The sequence below is a fragment of the Lepidochelys olivacea genome (genome assembly GCF_965140295.1).
Source record: "Lepidochelys olivacea isolate rLepOli2 genome assembly, chromosome: 2".
Taxonomy (NCBI): domain Eukaryota; kingdom Metazoa; phylum Chordata; order Testudines; family Cheloniidae; genus Lepidochelys; species Lepidochelys olivacea.
The window spans coordinates 180,339,941-180,361,519 of NC_140412.1; positions in this window are offsets into that span (position 1 = coordinate 180,339,941).

The following is a 21,579-nucleotide window of genomic DNA, read 5'->3' on the forward strand; positions in this document are numbered from 1 at the left end:
AATTGAGTATTACACACTTGCATTCGATGTTCCATTTCCTAATATTATGAAGCCAGTGCCAAGCATATGGAGACTAATTCCAAAGATTCACTGATGTTGAGTCAAAGTGAAGTCAATCATTTCCCAATAAATGGCTGTCCACAAGCAACTCTGCCAAAGTCTCGGTGGGAGGCTCTGAAGGCATATTTTGTTTAACAGGTACCCAGAGTGCAGAGCGAACCCCATTCTTCACAATTCTGCAGCATGGTTAAATTAAGCTTTCTAAGGTCTGGTATCTGCCTTGAAACTACTGCAAACAGTTACAAAAATCATGCCTCTCTCTGCTTTATCTTTATTGTTAATGTTGGGTTACCTACCAATTTTCATGTCAAAATTCTCATTTAGCAGGGTTTGTCATTTGCTAATGGGTGGCAATTTCTGCATATGGGAAGTGCTAACCAGCTAGCCATGAATTAGACTACTTGTTGATGACTCCCACTGATAAACTCAGGTCCAGTCAATCATGCTAACCTGATCTCATTACTGTTTGTCAGGGGAGTGAACCAGCTTCCATATTTTTCACTATACTATTTGCAGGCAAGACTCTGGAAAAATGTATCATCTTGGACATTACATAAAACTTCCAGTCTCTGACATTATCAGCTACTGAATAAACTAGAATGATGGGGACTCCTGCTAAACAGGGTGTGTTCCTGCCAGCAATTTTCTTTTCACACTCAACATCAAGAGAAGGTTCTGGGTTCAGCCTATGAAATCTCAGCTGAATGGCTGGGTTGTGGTAGATCTCGTGCCATACTTAAAGTCTCTTATGTGCTTTAAGCCCTGGTCTACACTACAGGGTTAGGTCGAATTTAGACATGTTAGATTGATTTTATAATGAATGCGTCTACACAAGCAACCCTGTTCCGTTGACCTAAAGGGCTCTTAAAATCAACTTCTGTACTCATACCCGGCAAGGGGAGTAGCGCTAAAATCGAGCTTGCTGGGTCGAATTTGGGGTAGTGCTGACGCAAATCAACGTTATTGGCCTCCGGGAGCTATTCCAGAGTGCGCCAATGTGACCGCTCTGGACAGCGCTTTCAACTCCGATGCACAAGCCAGGTACACAGGAAAAGCCCCAGGAACTTTTGAATTTCATTTCCTGTTTGGTCAGTGTGGCGAGCTCAGCAGCACAGGTGACCCAGAATCACAAAGAAGCTCCAGCATGGAGCGAACGGGAGACACTGGATCCGATTGCTGTATGGGGAGAAGAATCTGTGCAGGCAAAACTCCGATCAAAAAGAAGCTATGGGGGAGGGATAGCTCAGTGGTTTGAGCATTGGCCTGCTAAACGCAGGGTTGTGAGTTCAATCCTTGATGGGGCCATTTAGGGATCTGGGGCAAAAGTTGGGGATTGGTTCTGTTTTGAGCAGGGGGTTGGACTAGATGACCTCCTGAGGTCCCTTCCAACCCTGATATTCTATGCCAAAATCGCACAGGGTATGATGGACAGAGGCTACAACAGGGACACACAGCCGTGCCGAGTGAAAGTCTAGGAGCTCAGGCCAGCCTGTCAAAAGACAGAGGAGGCATGCACAGCAGGCAAGCAGAGAATCTGTTCTTCCCGGCAGCCAGGACCTTTTCATCACCCTGGAGCCAATACTCTCCCCAGGTGGGATCCCCAACCCTGAAGGAAGAGAAGCACCTCTGGTGAGTGCACATTTGTAACTACAGTACAGGGTTTAAAAGCAATAGTGTTTAATGTTTGATTTGCCCTGAAGACTTGGGATGCATTCGCGGCCAGTACAGCTACTGGAAAAGTCTGTTAACGTGTCTGGGGATGGAGCGGGAATCCTCCAGGGACATCTCCATGAAGCTCTCCTGGAGGTCCTCTGAAAGCCTTTGCAGAAGGTTTCTGGGAAGGGCTGCCTTATTTCGTCCTCCACGGTAGGACACTTTACCACGCCAAGCCAGTAGCAAGTAGCCAGGAATCATTGCAGCACAAAGCATGACAGCGAATGGTCCTGGGTTTTGGTTGCATTCAAGCAACATTCAGTCTTTATCTTTCTGTGTTAGCCTCAGGAGTGTGATCTCATTCATGGTCACCTGGTTGAAATAGGGGAATTTTTGTAAGGGACCAGTAAAAGGACCCCATTCGTGCTGGACTGTTTGCGGTTGGCTAAAAGGGATCATCCCATAGCCACGTGGTGAAGGTAGGGGTGAAGGGAACATCCCAAATAGCCACGCAGAGGGGTTGGGAGAGGTGTGTGCTGCACATCCACCCAAAAACCGCAGCCCCTCCTTTTAAATGGCAAACCCAGCCAGCATTGCTTGCTATGGGAAAGGAGGACACTGCAGTCTGAAAACATTCCCACATGTTATGAAGCTTTTAGAAGCCAAAACCCGTGTCCCCTTTGGCTTACCCTTTGGCTGCGTGGAAACCGAATTCATAGGATATCAGGATTGGAAGGGACCTCAGGAGGTCATCTAGTCCAACCCCCTGCTCAAAGCAGGACAAATCCCCAACTAAATCATCCCAGCCAGGGCTTTGTCAAGCCTGACCTTAAAAACTTCTAAGGAAGGAGATTCCACCACCTCCCTAGGTAACCCATTCCAGTGCTTCACCACCCTCCTAGTGAAAAAGTTTTTCCTAATATCCAACCTAAACCTCCCCCACTGCAACTTGAGACCATTACTCCTCGTTCTGTCATCTGCTACCACTGAGAACAGTCTAGAGCCATCCCCTTTGGAACCCCCTTTCAGGTAGTTGAAAGCAGCTATCAAATGCCCCCTCATTCTTCTCTTCCACAGACTAAACAATCCCAGTTCCCTCAGCCTCTCCTCAGAAGTCATGTGTTCCAGTCCCCTAATCATTTTTGTTGCCCTCCACTGGACGTTTTCCAATTTTTCCACATCCTTCTTGTAGTGTGGGGCCCAAAACTAGACACAATACTCCAGATGAGACCTCACCAATGTCGAATAGAGGGGAACAATCATGTCCCTCGATCTGCTGGCAATGCCCCTACTTATACATCCCAAAATACTATTGACCTTCTTGGCAACAATGGCACACTGTTGACTCATATCCAGCTTCTCGTCCACTGTAACCCCTAGGTCCTTTTCTGCAGAACTGCTGCCGAGTCATTCGGTCCCCAGTCTGTAGCGGTGCATGGGATTCTTCCGTCTTAAGTGCAGGACTCTGCACTTCTCCTTGTTGAACCTCATCAGATTTCTTTTGGCCCAATCCTCTCATTTGTCTAGGTCCCTCTGTATCCTATCCCTACCCTCAAGCGTATCTACCCCTCCTCCCAGTTTAGTGTCATCTACAAACTTGCTGAGGGTGCAATCCACACCATCCTCCATATCATTAATAAAGATATTGAACAAAACCGGACGAGGACAGACCCTTGGGGCACTCCACTTGATACCGGCTGCCAACTAGACATGGAGCCATTGATCACTACCCGTTGAGCCCAACAATCTAGCCAACTTTCTATCCACCTTATAGTCCATTCATCCAGCCCATACTACTTTAACTTGCTGGCAAGAATACTGTGGGAGACAGTGTCAAAAGCTTTGCTAAAGTCAAAGAACAACACATCCACTGCTTTCCCCTCATCCACAGAGCCAGTTATCTCGTCATAGAAGGCAATTAGATTAGTCAGGCGTGACTTGCCCTTGGTGAATCCATGCTGACTGTTCCTGATCACTTTCCTCTCCTCTAAGTGCTTCAGAATTGATTCCTTGAGGACCTGCTCCATGATTTTTCCAGGGACTGAGGTGAGGCTGACTGGCCTGTAGTTCCCAGCATCCTCCTTCTTCCCTTTTTTAAAGATGGGCACTACATTAGCCTTTTTCCAGTCGTCCGGGACCTCCCCCGATCGCCATGAGTTTTCAAAGATAATAGCCAATGGCTCTGCAATGACATCCGCCAATTCCTTTAGCACTCTCGGATGCAGCGCATCCGGCCCTATGGACTTGTGCTCCTCCAGCTTTTCTAAATAGTCCCGAACCACTTCTTTCTTCACAGAGGGCTGGTCACCTCCTTCCCATGCTGTGCTGCCTAGTGCAACAGTCTAGGAGCTGACCTTGTTCAGGAAGACAGAGGCAAAAAAAGCATTGAGTATATTAGCTTTTTCCACATCCTCTGTCACTAGGTTGCCTCCCTCATTCAGTAAGGGGCCCACACTTTCCTTGGCTTTCTTCTTGTTGCTAACATACCTGAAGAAACCCTTCTTGTTACTCTTAACATCTCTTGCTAGCTGCACCTCCAGGTGTGATTTGGCCTTCCTGATTTCACTCCTGCATGCCCGAGCAATATTTTTATACTCTTCCCTGACCATTTGTCCAATCTTCCACTTCTTTTAAACTTCTTTTTTGTGTTTAAGATCAGCAAGGATTTCACTGTTAAGCCAAGCTGGTCGCCGCCATATTTACTATTCTTTCTATACATCGGGATGGTTTGTCCCTGTAACCTCAATAAGGATTCTTTAAAATACAGCCAGCTCTCCTGGACTCCTTTCCCCATCATGTTATTCTCCCAGGGGATCCTGCTCATTAGTTTCCTGAGGTTGTCAAAATCTGCCTTTCTGAAGTCCAGGGTCCGTATTCTGCTGCTCTCCTTTCTTCCTTGCGTCAGGATCCTGAACTCGACCATCTCATGGTCACTGCCTCCCAGGTTCCCATCCACTTTTGCTTCCCCTACTAATTCTTCCCGGTTTGTGAGCAGCAGGTCAAGAAGAGCTCTGACCCTAGTTCGTTCCTCCAGCACTTGCAGCAGGAAATTGTCCCCTACACTTTCCAAAAACTTCCTGGATTGTCTGTGCACCGCTGTATTGCTCTCCCAGCAGATATCAGGGTGATTGAAGTCTCCCCTGAGAACCGGGGCCTGCGATCTAGTAACTTCCGTGAGTTGCCGGAAGAAAGCCTCGTCCACCTCATCCCCCTGATCCGGTGGTCTATAGCAGATTCCCACCACGACATCACCCTTGTTGCTCACGCTTCTAAACTTAATCCAGAGACACTCAGGTTTTTCTGCAGTTTCATACCAGAGCTCTGAGCAGTCATACTGCTCTCTTACATACAATGCAACTCCCCCACCTTTTCTGCCCTGCCTGTCCTTCCTGAACAGTTTATATCCATCCATGACAGTACTCCAGTCATGTGAGTTATCCCACCAAGTCTCTGTTATTCCAATCACATCATAATTCCTTGACTGTGCCAGGACTTCCAGTTCTCCCTGCTTGTTTCCCAGGCTTCTTGCATTTGTGTATAGGCACTTGAGATAACTTGCTTTATGTCCTGCTTTCTTAGTATGAGGCAGGAGCCCTCCCCTTTCGCGTTCTCCTGATCATGCTTCCTCCGGGTATCCCATGTCCCCACTTACCTCAGGGCTTTGGTCTTCTTCCCCCGGTGAACCTAGTTTAAAGCCCTCCTCACTAGGTTAGCCAGCCTGCTTCCAAAGATGCTCTTCCCTCTCTTCATTAGGTGGAGCCCATCTCTGCCTAGCACTCCTCCTTCTTGGAGCACCATCCCACGGTCAAAAAATCCAAAGCCTTCTCTCTGACACCACCTGCGTAGCCATTCGTTGACTTCCACGATTCGATGGTCTCTACCCAGGCCTTTTCCTTCTACAGGGAGGATGGACGAAAACACCACTTGCACCTCAAATTCCTTTATCCTTCTTTCCAGAGCCATGTAGTCCGCAGTGATCTGCTCAAGGTCATTATTGGCAGTACCATTGGTGCCCACGTGGAGACGCAGGAAGGGGTAGCAATCCAAGGGCTTGATGAGTCTTGGCAGTCTCTCCGTCACATCGTGAATCCTAGCTCCTGGCAAGCAGCAGACTTCTTGGTTTTCCCGGTCGGGGTGGGAGATAGATGACTCAGTCCCCCTGAGGAGAATTCTGTTGCCCAGCCATGTGTGATGTTCAATATAAAAGGCAAAATGCGACCTTGTACCTAAAGCACATGTGCTGTCTGCTGTGAATTGCTTGATTCACTGTGAAAGTCTCCCTTTTGTTCTCAGAAATGTATCATTGAAATTTTACTCTCCCTTTCTATCCCCCTGCAGGTGCAAATGTTTCTATGCTCCCCCTATCATCTCCGTCCCTGAGGTTATCGCAGATTACAAGGCAGAAAAAAAATGCACTTGCAATGACATATTTTCCGAGCTTGTGCAGTTCTCCTGCACTGATAGGGCACAGCTGAATGCATGGAGGCATTCAGTGGCAGAGTCCAGGAAAGCATTAAGTGAGCACGATGAGGTGAGGCAGGATGCAGTGCTGAGGCTAATGGGAGAGCAAACTGACATGATGATGAAGCATCTGTTGGAGCTGCAGGAAAGCCAACAAGAGCACAGACTGCGTGCCCTCCTCCCCAAGTTCCATATCCTCCTCACCCAGACACCCAAGAATGCGGCGGGGGGGGAGGGAGGAGCCTCCAGGCACCCAGCCAGTCCACTCCAGAGGATGGCCCAAGCAACAGAACGCCCACTCCAAATTGATTCCTGACTGACCGGTAGCAGTCAGGCGTTGCAAGCTTCCACAGGACACTTCAGGGTGGGGGAAAGCAACTCACAGAGTTCCAGGAAAATAACTTTACGCATGCAAAAGTTTCGCAGCCACTGAAAATCATCCCATACCTGCAAGACTATGCAGTCCCACCAGTCTGTGCTTATTTGTTGGGCCCAGAATCGGTGTTCCACTGTTTTAAGCAGCCCCACTGCCACCATGATGTCCCAATTGCCACATCCCATGCTTTCAGGAACGTCTGTGTCCATGTCCTCCTCACAATCATCCTCGTGCTGCCGTCTCTTAGCCAGGTTCTGCACATACTGCAGTATAATGTGCAAGGTGTTTACAACGCTCGGAACAGCAGCAGTGAGCTGAGCGGGTTCCATGCTTGCTGTGCTATGGCGTCTGCACGGGTAATCCAGGAAAAAAGATGCAAAATGATTGTCCACAATTGCTTTCACCAAGGGAGGGAGGAAGGGGAGACTGACGACATGTACCCAAAACCACCCGCGACAATGTTTTTGCCCCATCAGACATTGGGAGCTTAACCCAGAATTCCAGTGGGCAGCGGAGACTGCGGGAACTGTGGGATAGCTTCCCACTGTGCACCGCTCCATGAGTTGATACTAGCCATGGTAGTGAGGACGCACTTCGCCGACTTAATGTGCTTCACGGGGACATACAATTGACTGTATAAAACTGATTTCTAAAAATCGACTTCTATAAAATTGACCTAATTTTGTAATGTAGACATACCCCTCGAGAAACATGCAGAGAGTCTCCTACCTCTAGGTACTGCACTGTGAACTGCAGACCACTAATACGGTTTTATGCCCAGTGAAAGACCATACCACACTTTTTTTCCAGTATCCACTGTTTGTGGTCCCAGTACAGCTCCTGCAGCTCTCCCTATTGCTCCAAGAGATTTAAACTTATTGTTGGGACCATGACAATTTAGGATAATCTGAATGATGCTGGACTCAAAACCAGAAGCTAGCATATCGGGGACATACTAGCATATGAAGTATGAATCCTGTATGGGAGATTTTTAAAAATTCACAAAACCAGGGGTAAACATGGTTTGGATTGTCCATCTGTGAGATGGAGTTCTACTTCCAAGGCAGTGGGAGGGAACCTGTCCTTCCCAGAAATCTTAAGAGCCAACCTGGATGAATTTCTGAGACACACTTAAGTGACTGGTTTCAGAGTAACAGCCGTGTTAGTCTGTTAGTGGGCCATTTCCAGCACAAATCCAGGTTTTCTCACCCTCCACCCCCCCACACAAATTCACTCTCCTGCTGGTGATAGCCCATCCAAAGTGACAACTCTTTACACAATGTGCATGATAATAAAGTTGGATTTGTGCAGGAAATGGCCCAACTTTATTATCACGCACATTGTGTAAAGAGTTGTCACTTTGGATGGGCTATCACCAGCAGGAGAGTGAATTTGTGTGGGGGGCTGGAGGGTGAGAAAACCTGGATTTGTGCTGGAAATGGCCCACCTGATGATCACTTTAGATAAGCTATTACCAGCTGGACAGTGGGGTCGGAGGAGGTATTTTTTCATATTCTCTGTGTATATATAAAGTCTGCTGCAGTTTCCACGGCATGCATCCGATGAAGTGAGCTGTAGCTCACGAAAGCTCATGCTCAAATAAATTGGTTAGTCTCTAAGGTGCCACAAGTACTCCTTTTCTTTTTACTTAAGTGACTGATTATGCTGGAAGATAAAGCATTCACCTGGAATGGATTGCTTCATTGATAAAAGGTGGGTGAGGGAATATCAAAAAATTCTATGTAAACCTGAAAACTTATCTGTTTCACCCACAGAAATTGGTCTAATAAAGGTATTACCTCACCTACTACAGCACTTGCTTCACTGACTCAGACATTGCTTAATTACTTAGTAATAATCCAAGATCCAGCACAGCCCTTGTGGCTTTCCCTACTCATTTCAATGAATCAGAGCCTGGCTTGAGTGGAATGGGATGCGGGGAGGTCAGCTAGGAGCAGCAACAAATTAATGTGGGGCCCAGGGCCCAAGCTGTAGCAGGTAGCATGGTCTGAGAGAGACTTTCTGAGTAAGTCCTCTGTGGCGAGAAAAGGTTAGTTTAAGACAGCTATACATTTTTAGCAGTGCAAAACCAGTTCATAAATAGGTCATGCACTGGGGACACAGTAAAAACAGTGCCCTCGTGTGCATGAGGAAGACTGGTGCTGGTCAGTAAGATAATACCCAAAGCCCTGAAGGCTCAGTCAAACATTCAGCAGTGTTTGTTGACTTTAAAAGCATATCCAGATGTCAGTCTTTTTATGGTTTTTCCCCTCACTTGTGGAAAGTGGAGCACTAAGAACTGCACCCTCCTTACCTAATTAGGCATTAATTGTGGCAAGACATTCAAGAGAACACCTGAAAAAAAAAGTTTTCTATAACCAATGCTGCCTATATTAGATACAATCAATTCTGACTGACAGATTTTATCCTTCGTCTTACCTCACTGGTTATTTCAAACTGCTCTTGATTTTTAAATTTATTATAAAGTCTTAAATTTCATTTGACCTATTGATCATACCACAGCTGCCACTGGCATGCAGCACACACCTGCTATTTAATTTTAGCTCATGCATTTTAATGTTACGTTCCATTTCACTACACTTGTCACCATTCCTATCACCTTTAGGCCTAGCTCCACACTGAAGCTGAACCAGTATAAAAGCTCTCCTCTTTTCAGCATGAACTGTGCGTGGCTGTATAACTTGCTTTCTCCCTCAGTGCTCTCCCATAAATGACTCTCTGGCCTTCCACTGATAGAAATCAGTCTGCTTCATAATTAAAGCAACTCTGTATGGGTGGGACTTAACTCTGCTTATTGGCAGGGTAGAGGCATCTGACTTCCCATTTAAAATGCCAGTGAAAGCAGTCCTCCCACTGGTGTCCCACAGTGCACTGCTCACCGTAGCCATGACCCCATCCATTTACTTTTCTTCATTCTAATACTCTGGACTAGAAGTTAACTACCGGCTCCAGAAGCACTGAAACACAGAGGAGTCTAATTTGCAAGCCACTTTTATACAGTAAATGCACAACATTTCAGAGAATCCAAAGCTTCATTACTATGCCTTATGTCTGCCTGGAGTTAAACAACAGCTTCACTTGGGAGAGTTGGGGACAGGGGGAAGCAGGGAGTGTAATCCCAGATGGAAAGCAGTTGCAGAGTGCATCTGACCAGATGGCAGCGGTGGGCAGTTAGACTAGACCAGACAGTGGCATGCTATCTGTTTTCACTAAATGATAGAGCAGACTGGCTGCAAAGTAGCAAGGAAAAGGCACTTGCACAAAAGCAACAGGACACCTTGCCATCTAGTTAGTGTTCTGCAGGGGTAGATGATTGAGGTTTTTTACTGTCCCCACTACCTGGTGAGCCAGGATGGAACCATCCCGGGGTAGCTTTGAAGGTGTAATAATATCAAAGGAATTCAAGTACAGATATCATGGAGCAGCAGCTGGCATAAAAAAGTCTGGATATAATCGGAGTATAACAAATTTTAAATCTTTGGAATGTTCTTATTGCAGCCAGGTGGGACACAAGGCAAGGGAGTGACAACTGGGGGGAAAAAGTTAGAAAAGGAACCTGTGTTCTCCACAAGAGGAATCCAGTACCAGCCATCTAGATGTTAATTTCCTTCTATTTATGCATACTTAAGAGGCCTCCTAGGAGAGCCTGAGTAGTCCTTTATCCACAGCAAGTAAATGCTATTTAACATGCTAAAGCATGTTATGCTATAAAAACCCTCTTGCATCTCAAATTAAGATAGGAAGATAGTCTCCTGTTAATCTGGGTAAGAGTTCTTGTATCAACCAGGCAGTTTTTAGATTTTATTATTGTAATTTCACATTGTTTAATAATGCTTAACATGGTAAAATGTGTAAATTTATTTTCTACATGGGTGTTTGAAGACTTAACTTTAACACCCCCTCACAGCAGGCATCTCCCACTGCATCTTATTGACATGATTCCTTGTTCTTTCCACCTTCCTTGGGAGCACTGAGCAGAGAACAGTTTCCATAGTAGCGGTTGTGTGGTCTTAGGCTAGTTTGTTAATTGTTTTTAAAAAGCATTCTCTTTGGTTTAATATATTATACAAACCTCTGATCAGTTACTGCAGTAGAGAGATCAGAAACTTGGTCTGGTGGGTAAAGTTTTGGTTCTAAATTGGCTACTTAATTAAGGAGAAGTATCTTTTCATCTGTGACCCTGCATAGTGTTTTTCTTCTAAAGCTATGAAAGCAGATAATCTGGAGCCATTGTATAAAACCATTTCATTCCCCCACCTCCCTATCCTAGCCATTTCTTTAGGTCACAGTGTCTTCTTCACATGAATCAGTGACAAATATGAACCATCTCGAAGACAAAACACACAGTCTTAGTTTACTGAGCTATAAAATAAATAAGTGAAACCCTTAATTCAAGTCCAAATGTTAGTTAGCACCAAAGTTTGCTCTTTTGAACTGGAGCAGTCTCAAGGTTACTTCATTGATGTGAGGTGGTCAGGTATTGGCACAAGGGGGATGAACAACCTCAAAGTCTATAGCACACTGCTATAGATTAGGATGCATTCTAAACTTTACTATCAGCACTTGTAACTTCCAAAGCCTTGGAAATATTAAGTGACTGCCACAGTATTTAGTCTCCAAAGAGATTATTACAGGGCAAATTGATTCCATCAAGTCTTAAATTCTGAAGTATGAAGAGTGTATGCCAGGCCTCCACAGAACACTACAAAGAATGGAAGTTCCAGAATGACAAGTGTTAGTCTGAGAAATACATTTGGCACAGGTCTATCTGAAGTCATTTTTTGCACTTACCATTGTGCAATTCTTTATCCAAATAGCATCTCATAACACTGCACAAAAGATAATTACTATTTTAGAGATAGGAAACCAAAGCAGAGATTATTTGCTTAAACTCTGTCAGTGGCAGAATTGGGAACACAACCCATGTCTCCTGACCTAGTCACTTGTGCCTTCCTTGATCTAAACTCCAGTTTTTAAGAGAGCTATAGCTAGTGTCTGCAAGTAATTCTAAAATTTAGTCTTATGCACATTTGTGTGAAAAACCCAACCGTTTAACAAGCAGTATATTATTAATTTGCTTTGCAGTAGCACTTAGGAGCTCTGGTCACAGATCAAGACCCAGAATAAAATTGGAAGAATGATTCATCAGATGTCTGCAATCGTTCCTTGTTCCTAGTTAAGTCTGACACCACTAACACCTATGAGTCAGCAGAGACTTGTTGGGAGTATGGTTTGCCTGCCCTGTTTTCAGTCTGCTACAGCAGGATCTTTACCCAGTGCTGGAAACCGGCTTTCAACACTCCTGTCACTTTTTCCTATCCATTATCAAATATCACCAGCTTTGACTATGAGGAAAGGTCTATTACTGTACTCCAAGATGTCTGCAATATGGCTATAATATTTAGCCACGTATCTTTCCATGCAACTCAGTAGGAGTTTATACCCTCCAAGGAGCGACTGCCTTTTAAAGTTATGACTAAAGATTTTAAGTAAACCTTTAATTATATTCAAGTCTACAGTCACCATCTGATTGGATCATGGTTTGTTGGCACGAGCCACGAAGGTATCTTATGTATTTCTTATCTCCAGATTAGACTACAATACTTTCTCTACATAAGGCTACATCCTAAATTTCAAGTTATAGACGGTGTAGAATTCGGTAACTTCTTTGTTTGTTACAGGGTATATCTTTTCCATGATACCTGACACCACTGGTTTTGGATCTGCTATTTACTTGCTACTGGGCAGAATTTAAAAGGTGTTGGATTTGACCTACAAGCCCTAAATGACTTAGGACCTATTTCTGAAACCCCACCTCTTCCTGAGGGACACTGCCACAGTCATGGTCAGCAAAGCTGGACCATACCCATGTGAGGGGACAGTTGGAGGGTATTCTTTGTGACTACCCCTAAGCTTCGGAACTTCCAAACTCCATTGATATGAAATAGTCCTGCTTTAATGAACCCTCAGCCCATGCTACAAGACACATTTTCCTGAACTGAGAGGACTCTGGGGATATCATAAAAATAAGTGGTTTTAGCTGCTGGTTTGTTATTTACTGAAGATTGGGCAAAAGGGAAGTGCTTGGATTAATCTATTTAGATAAATTTTTTTTAAATAAATCAAAGAGCATCTAGAGCAAAGGACAGGTGCATTTTTAATGGAATGTGTCCATAACTTTATATGTATTTTACTCCATATAATCCACTTCAAAATTTACATCTTCTAATTCAGGGCTGTACTGCTTTGCCTGAGCCTGTATTTCCCAATAGGGAGGTGGTAGGTGAACAAAAGTTCACCTGAGGGTTGACGATCACTATCTGGTTTAGAGGCCATCATAATTTGTAGTCTAAGATATTTCTCATCTCATCCATAGATTGTGTAGGCCAGAGGGATTTAAAAAGGAAAAGTTCCCTATACAGATTCAGTGGAAAGATTACGAATTTCCCCATTCTCAGGACTGAGTAGAGTATGGAAATCTCCCCAAAGAACGAAGTTGCTATATGGGTACTTTTCTATAAAAGAATCAATGAGAGATTCAAGCTGTCCCCAGAAAGACTCATTGTAGAAGGAGGTTAAATATTCATGGCTAATAAAAACAAATGTATCTGAAAAGAAAACTGAAGGCCAGGAAATAAGGGTTATTTGTTTTAATGGAAACAAAAGGCTAGAGGGCATGTATACCCCCCTTAGCATGCTTAATACTCCCTTATAAAAGAGATTCAAAGCCTGGAAGACAAAAAGGCTCGCCCTTAGATAGCCAAATTTCTTGAAGGGAAAGTAATCAGATTGGGATAAAATGATTTCTGTGTTCCATATCCTGAGATTTGCTTTTGAGACCACCAGTATTCCAGGAGGCAATCATCATGCAATATTTTAATGTAGTCTTGCTCAGGCCCATCTCCTAGTCATTCTGCCTCCTTCTCCAAAGTCTTGGTTAGAAGACTGCGTTGGTAAACAGCTCCATTGGCTTTATAATTAGGGCTATATCTCTCAGAATTACAGTCTTTAACCCTATGATTAACTCATGGGATTGAGCAATAGTGCCTAAATTTGGACCATTTGATTTTACCTGAGTAGTAGGGTTTTGGCAGAGTTTACTTGAATAATTTGACCATTCATTTTGTTATCTGGAGCTGAAATTCTCTTCAACTGAACATTTTTAGACTGTTTCCCTTTTACCCTTTCTATCAGGTAGCCTCTGTAGCTAAGGAGTGCTCTCATACTCCAGATTTTCTTAACAGCTCAGCAGTCCTTAAAATTCCATCTCCATGCTTGTGGTTCTACATGAGAAAGAACCTTCTGACTTTGGTATCTGGGTAGAGATCACACTACTTGCTCCAAAATGTGCATACTCTGTGCTGCAGTTGGACCTCTGACTCATCCTTTCCCCCAGAAATATAAACACCAGGGACACGGCCTAATTATGCTTTTATTTCTTAATCTTGATTCTGAAATACTTTCAATTAAACAAAGATGAGAGGTTGGAATAATTCCTGGGAAAATATGAGGCTGCTCTCTAACCTCAGAAATATGAGAGGGAATAACAGGAGTGCTTTGGAGTATTGACATTGCCCTTCTGGAACATACCAAGTTATTATTAGGCTTTGAATCCCATTGTTAAGATTGAAAATGAGAGAAACTTGCATCTAATAACTTAATTTAAAAAAAAAACCTACCCAGTATGAAGAGTGTGTTACAGGTGCATATGGTATTTACTGATAGTTAAAATGACTGGAAAATTTGGCTATGAACAGGGGATATTTTCATCCCACGAAAGAAAATCTTGTATGATTTGGATTATTTTGGTTATATACATACAACAGCTTCAGACTATGGCTAGGGCTGTTAGAAATAGGGGCTGTAGCAATGTTAAAAAAGCATGCTAAGAAGTTTGATCAAAGGGCCCTGTGGAAGCAATTTGAATTTACTACCATCAAGACAAATTTAGTTATATAAGTGGCAATTGTAAGGTTAACGTAAATACTAAAGCTCTTATCCTTATACATTGTAAGAGATTTTTTCCCTCCTGTTCTTTAGTAATACCCTATCCGCTAAACCTCTTGCATTGTCTGTCCTGATGGACTTTACCTATTGTGCTCTTCTGGAACAGCCACATTTTCCATTAGGGAAGTTTAAATTTAAATCAGTCATCTTCACAATAAAGCTCTCAGTGAAGGTATTATTCCAGCAGAAATGTAAGGATAGTATCAATTGGAGGGCTCCTCTTTTAGCAAATTTACCAATAAAATAACAGGGACGTTCCCTGCCAGTGCATCTACTGGTATTATTTTTCCTCTATTACAAAGGAAATAAAAGTTACTCTGAGAATTATTGTCCAGTAAGCCTTACAGATCTCTTCCATATACCTCCTGGGGAGGTTAGAAGACTGGTCTGAGAGCTGAAACTTTATGCAGAGGAACAAGCTGACTTTAGGAAAGTCCCCTCAACTATAGATAATGTTTGCGCTCATATTGGACCTATACAATTCTCTCCCCTTTGGAGAAGCAATGTGACCTCAGATTTGAAATCTACCTATGATGTTGTTTATACAGGCAGTCTTTGGGGGGAAAACCTAATACTTAATCCACAAGGGCTGGGATATCTTTAGAGAAAACCTTTTCTGGCCAAATGGCATCTAGAGTTAGGATAGGGAAGAAGGGTGAGCTAACATCTTATTTCCATTAGGAGGGGTAGGAGTCAGGGTTGTTTACGGGTCCCCTTTTTTAATTTTTATATTCATGAGGTAGTGGCACAATTAGAGGGCGAGCATTATTCCGCCCCTAGAATTCTGAACGGACCAAGGTCAGTCCTCCTGCGTGCAGGTATGGTTTTGTTGCCCTAAACTCCTTTGGTCTGAAGCATCTGTTTAAAAGATTTCAATTTTTTTTTTTGCATCAGCAGGAGTGTATGATTCACTTATCAGAAAACTAAAGTAGTTACCTTCAGCCGTAGACCAAAATTGCATAAGGGGATAATTGCCCACTGTACAGAACAGGTTGAGACCTTTTCTTGTCTGGGTATTTGCTTTTTTAATACAGGGGTGTCCAAGACAAATATATACAGGAGGCTTAAGGGCCATGCAAGCAGCTCTTAGTTTCTTATGTGCATGGGGTAATTTAATTGCACACACTGGCTCTCAGTGTTTAGTGCTAACATTTATGCTCAGATATTATATGGTGTGGAAATTTGGGACACGAAAGAACTTATGTCATTAGAGATGGTGCAAAATCAGTTTTAGCAGAATGCTTGGTCTCCCTACTTACACCCCTACTGCTTTACTTAGGGTAGAGGTGGGAGAGTGCTCCATTTCAACCAAAGCACAATGCCTCTCTAATTGCTTATGAATTCATCATAAGAATTTATATCTGATGACAATGTCTCAAACTTTAAATTTCCCTGGCTTTTGCAAATACATCTATATCTGCATTATGTATGGTTTTCAGCAACAGGCTTGGTCAGCACTTTAAATGTAAAAATAATTAAGCTTAGAATTTAAGATATTTGTAAACAATTAGATATAGCAGATGTTAAACAAAACAAAGGTCTCCCTTGAAGGCTATCTATACATGTGAGAAATTTAGAGTAAAATAAGCTAAGGCAGGCCTTCAGAGCACTGCTTTCAAAACAATGCAGTCAGCTTATTTAAAAAGCACTAAAAGACACCCCTGCTGCCCATCTTTTTGAAGATTTGTTACAACTTTTTTTAAAATCAGCAGCCATTTTCCCCTCACACAACAGTTTTCAGTCTTGGCCCAGAAGCCTTTTGGCTCATTGGTTTAAATTAAAATATTTGTTATGGAGAGATAGTTCAGTCATATGGTCAGTTGTTCTATTTACCTAGGTAGCAGCAAAAGCAAGAATTACGTGAAGCTTCTCTTTATGGTCTAAAATAGATCACCTTTAACTTTTGAAATGTTGTTTTATGGGCTGTTTGAAAAGTGTAATTTGAATTTAGAAGGGCTAAATCTTTATTTGTATTGTGACAATTTTAAAATTTCTCCTTGTTCTGTCAAGCATTGTGACTACTAATAAAATATTTTACTCCTTATAAGAGATTCCTAACATGACTTAGTGACACAGCTGAGAACTTTGCCTGTTTTTGCTCTTCGTTCACTGATTGGCTAAAGTAGACTTGTTTCACTTCACTGGACAGACCTTTCATTGCCACCCAAATGGTATTTGACAATGAAGTCTGAAGGTTTGAAAGTGTTCATTAAATGACAGACTACAACTTGTCAAAACTTAAATAAATTAAAATTGATGTGATGAACAAGAAAGTCCTCAATTCTGCCCCTTTCCAGGTTTGAGAAGCTGTATTTTTATAGAAGCCATTTGCCATCTTCTCCATTTTTCTGACTAACTGCTTTTAATATTCAGCACAAAGAGACCTCTTCACTGAATCAGACTAGGACACAATGCAGGCCAAGCGAGAACTCTATCTCTGAGGGTACAGTTACTCTGAACCCCTGCATTGTGAATTAGGCTAGGGGGCAGGGTAAGCTGAGGAGCAACACGTTTCAAGAAGCTTAGTAACTTAAGTGCACACCGGTTAACACTAAGCCAGGTTAAAACAGGTGAGCTAGATCAGTGTGACTTGTGTAACCTTTGGGTGGGCAAGAGCAGGGGTTCTCAACCTTTTTCTTTCTGAGCCCCCCCCAACGCTATACAAACTCCACGGCCCACTTGTGCCACAGCAACTGGTTTTCTACATATAAAAAAGCCAGGGCCAGCTTTAGGGGTTAGCAAGCAGGGCAATTGCCTGGGGCTCCCCGCAAAGCTAAGTTGCTCGGGCTTTGGCTTCTGCCCCAGGTGGCAGGGCTCCAGGCGGTGGGGCTTCAGCATTGTACCCTGGGCCCCAGAAAGTCTAATGCTGGCCGTGCTTGGAGGACCCCCTGAAACCTGCTCACGGCCCCCCAGGGGGCCCTAGCCCCCTGTTTGAGAACCACTGGGCTAGAGCAGTGTTTCTCAACAACCAATCCATGGACCAGTTCTAGTCCCTAAGATCTCCCGGGCACAGTTTAGGAAGGCTGCAAGCTGGTCCCTGGTATCAAAAAGGCTAAAATACTGGGCTAGAGTTTACTTCACCGTGCTTCTCCACTTCCTAAAAAAACCCAGTTCCCAGAGAAAAGCACCTGGAGACCCAGAATTCAGTCATTGAGGCTTTTCAGCAAGAATCACACAGGGTCAACCTGCCCACTATCAAGTCCAAAAAGAACAAAAGGAATTAAATTTACTTCTTAAGTAACAATTTTATAGAGATAAAGAAACAACAGTAATGACTTAATTTCTACAACATAAACATAGCTACGTTATAATTCACATATATTATCTTCAGATCTATATAAACAAAGAAAACAAATTAACTCTAAACAGGTGAGTCCCCACAGAAACACGGTGAGAAGAAACTCAGAGTTCCCAAAAGCTTAGGCTGAGTTCATCTGAGTCTCAGTTACAGATTTTGATTGCCAAAAGCTATCCAGTCTGCAGCATCGAAAGCACTGCAACAACAGCTTACCTCTTGTTGAAATCTTCAGCTGGAATCCATGCAGACGACTCCTCCTCCGCTGAAATCACTGATTAGCCAACCACTAGATTAAGCATATAGTTTTTTTAAAAACCCTGTTATAAGAAAAATACAGAACTGAGAAGAGCAAAATAAATGACTTTCCTCATCATCACATTCAAAAAAGAGAAAAGTGAATCATACTAGTTGAGACAATTTAACTAAAACAGTGTGGCTAAAATCAAATGGCATTCCACATATAAAATTAAAATAAACTAAATCAGTTTTCTCCTTTCTATAATTAACTCTGCCGGGGCTTCCCTGTGACAGGGTTAACAATATCACTAACCTACTGCAAAATGCTTCAGAGTTAGGGAAAACAGGCTGCTTTCAGCTCTTGTGGCTCAACTTCTTCAAATCTACACATGGCCACTTACCCTCATGAAGTTCAAGTCTAGCTACAGGGATCCTATTGAGCATACCCAAAACTACCACACCCAATTCCAGAAACTTCTGAGTATGCAGAGTTAATTGGGTATCTGTCTAGCAACAATGAAGCAGACAACTCATTCATACCTGCCGTCCCCCATACATCTCTTAAAGAGATATCTCCCTATTAGGCACATGGGTCACACTCACCTGCTGCTTCTGTCCACAAACTTTCTTCATGAGCAACTTGCTCCCAAGGAGAGGACTACAAATCCCAGCATCCTTTGACTATTTGTAGTTCTTAGTCCCCAAGGGGATACCAGAGTGCTTCAGATTTAGGCAGCCCGAGTCCTTACATCAACAGACCTTCATTGCTTTGTGAGGGCCACATCTTAACAGAGTACTTCACTGAGCACTTCTCTCCTTCCATTCATACTGGTCTAATATCACTAACCACAGCGATTTCTTTCTGGAGAAGGTGATAGCTGAAAATACACTAAATATTTTGCTGTCTTAACGGCTCAGAATGAGAGCCACCCCCAAAGGCCTAGCTAGCTCTCAGCAGGCCAGTTTGACAGCCCCTATTCTGCAGTTTGTCCTCTCTTTCCTTTTGACAGGCTCTTCTTTCCTGACCTATTTCCTGTTGCCACATGAATTGCATTTTTGCTCACACCCACTAGGGGTCAGACTTCTACATCTTACACTGAGTTACCAAGGCCTTAAGATGACACCAATTTGAAGTCATGTTCTGTCACAAAAGCAGTTTCTCTAAATAATCCTCATCCTGGAAATATGGTAAGAATAAGTGTTCATTCTGTATTTGATTGAAAAACTGCATCACAGTCCTTTAGGATGTTAGGTTTCCCTGAAGCACTTCTGTTATGAGTGCATTTTCCCCACATGCAATAAGAAATCAGCACTTCCTGCTGCAAATGACTAAGGAGTATCAGGTTTGGCGCTATTCATCTTAAAAAGAAATGTATGCTGATGAGGGTCTCATAGGGCTTAAAGCATGACAGCATTGCTAATTCATTCCTGCTCTTTGTATGGCATCTTTGGAGTTTGTTTCTGTTTAATTGCCTTACTGGAAAGTAACCAGTGATTCTCTCTTGCTTCAGGCATTTATGATGTGGAGGTTTTCTTCTAGTTTTCATTTTAATATTTGCTAGACACTCAGTGTAGCTATAATAGAAGTTTTAATATGGGTGTAGTTTGCTAAAATCCTGAACAATGTGTTACTTCCCTCACTCACACACAAACATAGCCAAATTCTCTGTATTTTTGATTTTTTACCAAAATGTACTTCATAGTGCCCTTAAATTTCCATCCATGGAAAAATAGTGGAATGTGATAGAAAGAGAGAAAGCTATGCGTAGGTTAGCTGATGCTCTTTACAGAATTTAAAATACCTTGTAAAAAAAGGATTCTCAGTTTTTCCTTAAGTGAATTTTCCCAAATGCATTAATCATTCTGCAATCTTCATGTCAGTATACAAGAAGAACTGGAAAACAGTCTAGCTCATCTAAAGAACAGTATCTAATATTCTAGCACCCAGCCTGACTTGGAACTAGTACTTTCTAAACATGTTTCTGTTTTAAGTTCCTAAATGAAATATTACAATAGCTTGGTATGAACTCCTATCACCCTAAGCAACTAACCTTTGCTACCTCTAGTTATTCCTTCTTTTCTAAAACTAGATTTATGCCACTCTAAGTCTTTTATCAACATCAGCTGCGGAATTCCACCCACATTATTAGCCAATCAGATATGAATTATCATCTAAATTAAAAGGTCTGCCTACAGAAGGAAACCAAGCTGAAAACAATTACTGATTATATGCCAAAAAAGCCACCTTATAAAAGTAACAATCAGAGTAACAATATATATATTTTTCGTACATACAGTTTTTAAATTCCTTAGAACCAGCGGTTAAAACCTTTTAAACGTTAAATTAAAAATTAACTTCTCAAACAAATTCAAGGAGACAGACAGTAGAGTATGCAAATCACAGTTTCTATCTTCCCATTGAATGATCCAAGGCCAATTGAATGCAGTGGGAGTCTTTCCAGTAAAATAAAGGTTTTATCTTTTTAAAATCCTCTCCTCAGACAGTACAAGCAAAGAGTAGAAAGAATCTGATGAGGGAAGGTTGGTTGGCAAACTTCTGAAGTATCTCTTTGATATGCAATATGTGGAATGTGTTTAGAATCCCATTTAAATTGTTATAATTTAAATATTTCACACATACTGATACAAACACTTTGTCTATAATCTGTATGCTTTATATGGGAGGCAATGTGACGTAGTGTGTAGAACGTGGAACTGAGAACTGATCTGTGTTCTATACATTGGTTTGTACTAAGAAAAGGAGTACTTGTGGCACCTTAGAGACTAACCAATTTATTTGAGCATGAGCTTTCGTGAGCTACAGCTCACTTCATCGGATGCATGCCGTGGTCTGCTGCAGTTTCCACGGCATGCATCCGATGAAGTGAGCTGTAGCTCACGAAAGCTCATGCTCAAATAAATTGGTTAGTCTCTAAGGTGCCACAAGTAATCCTTTTCTTTTTGCGAATACAGACTAACACGGCTGTTACTCTGAAACCTGTCATTGGTTTGTACTATAATCTTGAGCAAGTCATTTGGGCCCAAATACTGTACTCATGAGTATTTAGGCACCTAACTAGCCTCTTTGTCCTTCAGTACCCCATCTGTAAAATGTGGATAATACCCACTTTTGCAGAGAGCTTTGATATCTTTGCAAGCAAAGTGCTGTAGCAAATTCAAAGTATTCTTTTTATTGTTATATACATTTTCTATATAGACACTGATTTTTATTATATGAGAATATAATATAGTTTTGTAATAATTTTAATAAGTGAATTATAAACCTGCATTAATACAATGTTAATTTTGCATAGGTAAAGTCCTAAAGAAGCTAAAGAAGTTAGCAATTGCAAACAATAAATTGCAATAATAGCAACAATAACTCAGCCAACCACACTGTATATGCTGTGTTTTAAGCCATAAATATAGGTCCTCATTTTGTAAGTACTTGTGCTGTACCCCACAG